This window comes from Equus caballus, chromosome 1, assembly GCF_041296265.1.
Source record: "Equus caballus isolate H_3958 breed thoroughbred chromosome 1, TB-T2T, whole genome shotgun sequence".
In the NCBI taxonomy this organism is placed as follows: Eukaryota; Metazoa; Chordata; class Mammalia; order Perissodactyla; family Equidae; genus Equus; species Equus caballus.
This window is the reverse complement of record NC_091684.1, coordinates 61,414,465-61,420,986: the sequence shown is the minus strand read 5'-3', so window position 1 is coordinate 61,420,986 and position 6,522 is coordinate 61,414,465.

Here is a 6,522-nt window from a genome sequence, read left to right as displayed (position 1 = left end):
GGGATGTGGTGAGAGTATGGCTAGTTTCTCTAACATTAAGTTGCTACTCCCAGAGAATTTTAATGAAGCCAAGCACATTGGATTCACTATGTATATGACTTTTATAGCATGGCTTGCCTTCATTCCAAAATTTTTTGGCACTGCTCAGTCAGCGGAAAAGGTAAGTGAAAATGCACACCACACCACACATTTAAAAAATGTATTTGTTTTTGAAAATATTGAAACAAATTGATTCTATAGAGTGAGAGGTTTTATATATGCAGAATGGTATTCCTGAGAGTAGAGAAATCCTGCATTTATAGGCATCAATGCTACAGAAGTCTAAAACCTGCAGTGAACTGTGCTACATTTACTCCACTGGAAACCAATCAGAGGTACATTTTCAGGTTAATTTATTATAGAATTATTCAATGTAGCAAGAGATTATCCAGTATAACATTATCTAATCTATCTAAATTAAACTGTCCTATTCATTCATTCCCCACTCTATTTACATACATATTTCTTTGGGATAGGAGAAGAGGGCCACAGTCCCTTATCCTCTAGAATAAGGATGGTCATTACTAGCTCTGTCTCTCTCTTCTGAGCGGCTATCTAGGCTGTCATTGTGGATTGGATCTAGTACACCAGCTATACAACATATTAGAGTTGCCCAATTGCATATATATATATATATATATATATACATATATATATGTGTGTGTGTGTGTGTGTGTGTGTGGGTGTGTGTATGAGTGACTATAGGAAAGGTTTGGTTATCATTCTACCCTAGGCTCCCTACAACTAGATGTACATTAATCCCCTCAGGGGATTAGATTCAGAGTGATACTTTCCAGCAGAAGGAGGAACAGTATGTAGTAGAGCAAGTGTTATCAAGCTGTGAAAGTTCAAAGTTTTCAAAATTAATAGGCCCTAATGTTAGTCACAGATATGGTTAGTGCACATGCTCCCCCATATAGTTTTAAGTTTTTATGAATCTGTAAATTAGGCAGCTCAAATGTGTTGATTCTTAATGCAATTAATATATGTCTAGCTGTAGGTTTGACATGCATGTGAAGTAGGCAATGCTAAGGTGTTGATTCTAGACATGATTCACACACATCTACATTTCTATACTCACCCCGTCTGGCTATAGTTTTGTTATATGCAAATTGGGCAATCCTAATATGTTCATCTTAATAAGGTGTGGTTTCTTTCAGTCAATGAAGGCAGCTCTGACATGTCGGACTAGAACTGAGACCAAGACTCCTAAGTGGAACACTCTATAGGAGAGAGCATAGCTATAGCTTGATGAGCAGTTAGGACACTGGAGATCTAGCCTGATTCCATGTTACTTTGGAGAAGTCTCTTAAACATTCAAGGACTTAGTGCCCTAAATGGGGAAAACAAGGATTGAAGTAGGGATGTCTACAAATTCACAAATCTGTGCTCCTAGGAATTAGTTGAATCTGATGTTTTCATTGTTATTTCTGTTCTCTGTATAATCATATAAAGGATTAATGGCATTTGGCTGGTTTTCCAACTAAAAAAATGTCTTTTATCTAAATTGTTTGCTTCAGAGGCTATAAGTTTAGACTGTGTTTAAGAAAAAATAGTGAATATTTCATGAAACCACACAGAATTCTAAAACCAAGGACAAGTGAATGGTTCTAGATTATGATTTTAGTCACAAAGTGTCTTAGAGGAAGTTCTTCTAAAATATACACTCAACGAGCATAGTATGCTTCATAATTCATGTTTACTGTCTATGAAACCGACTGAATTTCATCTTATTGCTTCTAACTATCCTTGGGCCAAGGGAATAGTAAAATATGAGTTAGGGTAGTGAAATGCAATAGAGAGAAGAAAAAAAAATTCTCCAAATGTGTGCTGTTAAGTTGATAACCATTGAACATTTCATGGGGAATAACGTGCATTATCAGAACTTATGGAGGTAATAATTATTTTGTTATCAAAACAAACACAATTCCCCATGCAACAGGTTAAAACATTAAGTTCTTTTCTGGTCAATATGAAATATGAAAGGCAGGAATAATTGCTGTTGTTTTATAGATGAGCCTTGTAATGCATATTTGACAATACATGTCTCTCTCATTTCATTTGTCATTTCTAGCCATTTCTATTCATGACTGTGAATCTTTTCAATAAAGTCAGGGGTATAATTTACTCATTTAAAAACCTGAAAAAAAAAGAGTTGCTACATATCACTTAAAAAAAATCAACCCAATAGGGAAATGTGCAAAGGATATAAACAGACAGTTCAAAGAAAAAAAAAAAAAGGACAAATGGACCTTAAACTTATAAAAAGAAGTTCAACTTCCCTCAAAATAAAAGAAAGGAAAATTAAAAATACACTGAGATGCCATATTCCACTTAATCAGATTGGCAAAGATCCAGAAGTTTGATGACACTCTGTTGAGGAGGATGTGGGTAAAGAGACATTCTTAGACATTGCTGATGAGAGTACAAACTGGTATGGCAATTTGGCAAAATCTACCAATGTTACAAAATGTAGATACCCTTTTGGGCTGGACATGGAGATGGGCCACCCAGATATCCCCCTTCAAGGAAGGTCTTGTTGTCCCAGCTGCTGGAAGTTCTGTCAGCAGACAATCTTCAACTGTCAGCCTCTTCAAGTTTTGCCTCAGCTGCAAAGAGCTTTCTTACCCAGGGTCAATGCCTTCCTGGGGCAGCCCACATCTAGTGACTAACAGAGGAGGGGGTATAAAGGCCCAGCCATTTCCACCCAATGTGGGCTGATTCTGATAGGTCATTTCAGCTCCACAGCTTCCCTGTGGGGTTGGCTGAGGCTACAGAGGGAGCCTCAAAGCTCAGCTTCTCCTGCTCAATCCCACATCCTCCTCCTTTCCACAGCTGTTGAACCCAAGGGCACTCCCTAATAAACATTCTGTACTCTAAATTTCTGCCCCAGAGTTTGCTTCCCAGAAAACCTAACCTGTGAAATTTTTGACCCACAACTCCACTTCTAGAATTTATTCCACAGATTACTCACATATAGGCAAAATTATGCATATTCAAGATTATTCATAGCAGATTATTTGTAAAAGCAAAAATTGGAAGCATCTTAAATGTCTGATTAAATAAGTCAAGTGATTGATTAAACACAGGCATGTCTATACAATACAAGACCATGTAGCTATATAAAAAACTGAGGAAGGTCCTCGTATAATGATAGGAAAAGATCTTCAAAGTGCGCATATGTTTATTTGCATATGCATGAAGGATGCATAAAAACCAATGTCATTTGTTGCCTTTGAGTAGATTTGGGTGTCTCAGGGACAGAGGGTGCAAGGGAGATTTTTCCAAAGTGTAGACCTTTGTACTTTTTGAATTTTAAACCATGTGAATATGTTATATAATAATTAGAAACAACTTTTGCTAGCTGAATTATTTGACTTCAAAAACTACATATAAAAAACTATATATGCACAGCTTTTATAAAAGAAAAATTAGATTTAAAAAGATTTACCGTTAAGTAAGAAGTAGAAGAACAAATTGTACAGAATGATTTCCATTGTTTAAAAAACTGTATACACATTCAGACAATGAATAATACAAGCACTGAAAAAAGTCTAGAAGGATACAAAAACCTAGTGGTTTTCTTTGTGGGTAACATTAGAGTGGAGAGGAAGACATTTTTTATTTCACATGCTTTTCAATTGTTTGAACTTAAGGGCATGCATACCTTTGTAATTAGAAAAATTGTGAGACAAACTAAAATTTTAAAAAAGGAAAAACCCAATTTATCAATTATTTTAGAGGAAACTTTAGATGATGCTTATCGGAAGTAAAAAAATTAATTATCTAAAATAATTTAAGGAAATTGGAACAAGAGTATTAACTTTGCTTTTTCTCCCTTGTTTAACTTTGACTCATCTGAATAATTGTCTCAATTAATCAATTTCTTGAAATATCTAGAATCAAATTTTAGTCACAAATATAAAAAGTTCCTGTAACTGGGATTAGGACATTTTTTTCTCTTTTGTAAATTCAGCTGCTTTTCTTCTTATTGGCAGTATATAATCAACTAAAATTATAAAAGATAACTACCACCTGACTAATAATAATAGTGGAAATAAAATGACAAAATAAAAGATTGATGATGAACATTCTTGCCCATTTTGGAATGAAGTCTAAGAGAGAAATTGGAGAGCCCTTAGCTTTTTTCTTTTTAAAAACTATTTAAACTTACAGAAAAATTGCAAGAATAGAATTCTTGAATATAATTTATTCAAGTTCACCAAGTTTTAACGTTTTGCTGCATTTACTTTACCATTCTCTCTTCCTAGATATTTTGCTTTATTTTTTCTGAACCATTTGAAAATAGATCATATACATCATGCCCCTTTACCTCTTCATACATTAGTGTGTGTTTACTAAGAAAAAAGATATTCCTTTCTATAATCACCACACAGTTATCAAAGGTGGGAGCTATTTTTATCTAATCTATGGTCCATATTCCAGTTTTCTCAATTGTTCCAATAAATCTTTCATAGGATTTCCCCGCTCTGGTACAAGTTCCAGTTTAGGATCATGTATTGCCTTTAATTGTCAAGTCTTTTCAGTCCCTTTTAATACGGAACAGTTAGTTCCTCAGCCTTGCTTTTTTCCTTTTTTGGTCTTTCATGATGGTTCTTTCATAGAATGATCCTTACCATGGGTTTGGTTGATGTTTCCTTATGATTAGATTTAAACGATGTTATGTCCTTCTTAGGTATAACATCGGGAGGCTCATGATCACTGATCAAAGTGTTGCCTAGTTTCTCCACTGTATAGTCACTATTTTCCCCTTCCAACAAATGTACAATCTGTGGGGAAATACTTTGAAAACATGAAAATATGCTGCTTCTCATCAAACTTTCCCCTTTAGATTTAGAATCCCTTGATAATGTTTCCCCAAATCAATCTTTTCTATGCTAACTGCAAAATGGTGATTTTACAACTCTACTATTTTCTGTATTTATCACTGGGCATTCTCTTTTAAGGAATAGCTTTCTGGGGCCAGCCCCAAGGCCTAGTGGTTAAGTTCGGCATACTTCGCTTCAGTGGCCAGGGTTTGGTTCCCAGGCATGGACCCACACCACTCATTGGCAGTCATGCTGTGGTGGTGACCCACACACAAAATAGAGGAAGATTGGCAACATGTGTTAGCTCAGGGTGAATCTTCCTCAGCAAAAAAGAAAAAAAAAAAGGAATTGCTTTCCCTTTTCCATCCATTTCCCCCCCTCTGTCTCTTTCATTAGTCTAGACTAACAGATTCTTATTTTATTCAATGGATCATAATTTATTATTGTTCTTATTTAGATACTCATCCCAGGATTGGCCAATGAGAGGCACTTCAAGCTGGCTCCTGTTGACATAACCCCATTTTTTATTTCTGGCACAACAAGATCAGGTTATTTTGTACTGCTCTGCTTTAGTCCTTTCCCCAAGAAGCCCTGGTTCCTTTTCATGGAGAAAGGTATTTAGAAATCAAGATCTGGGCAGCTATCCTTTAGTTTTTTTATTAAGGTTTTTTTGTTTGTTTGTGTGTTTTTGTGAGGAAGGTTGGCCCCAAGCTAACATCTGTGCCAACCCTCCTCTTTTTTGTATGTGGGATGCCACCACAGCATGGCTTGATGAGTGGTGTGTAGGTCTGCGCTGGGGATCTGAACCCACAAACCCCAGGCTGCCAAAGGAGAGCATGCAAACTTAACCATTACACCATGGAGTTGGCCCCTAGGGAGCCTTCAATTCTGAAATTAGTTTCAATAATAAAATCAAGAGGAATATATATCAATTTTTATAAATCATCATATTTATGGCTGATTTAGCTATTTCTTTTTTTTCCCCTTTGTAGTAAGAAAGAAGGAAATTTTAAGCCTTTTTTAAAAATTTTTATTTACTTGAATATAAGTAATTCTGGCTACAATTATCAGCAAAGAACTCTCACCACAACAGCAACTATGGATCGTAAGTCTCTAGATAGCTACTCGAACATAATATAGCTTCAAAAGAAATTTGTGGTGATAGACTGCATAGGTTTTGAAATACTATAAGGTAATCAGTGGAACACTGAAGGTAAGTGTAATGAAACACAGGACATCTCACTGAATTCATTTTAAAGAAATTGAATCAAAGCTCTGTAAAATAACACTTTTTGCAGTCAGATGCTTGCTGCAAGAGATGTTTTGCTTTTTACAGTGGTGTGATATGTTGGAAACTGCTGTGGTAACATCTCATTATTATTTTTATGGGATAAAGGCAGATGAACTACAAAATGTTTGAAATAAATGCATCAATTTCTATTTTAACTGAATGAAATTAAATATATACTGTCTCTTGATAACACAGATCTTTCAACAGTGATATACTTTTGAAATATTGAAGATGAAATAAAGAGATCATATTTTATGTGAGATAGTGCTAGAGGCAAAGAACAAATCCATTTCTCTGTTTCATGTACTTCGCATTTATTCCCAAACCCATCATTACATGGGAATCACCTGGGTCACTTTTTCT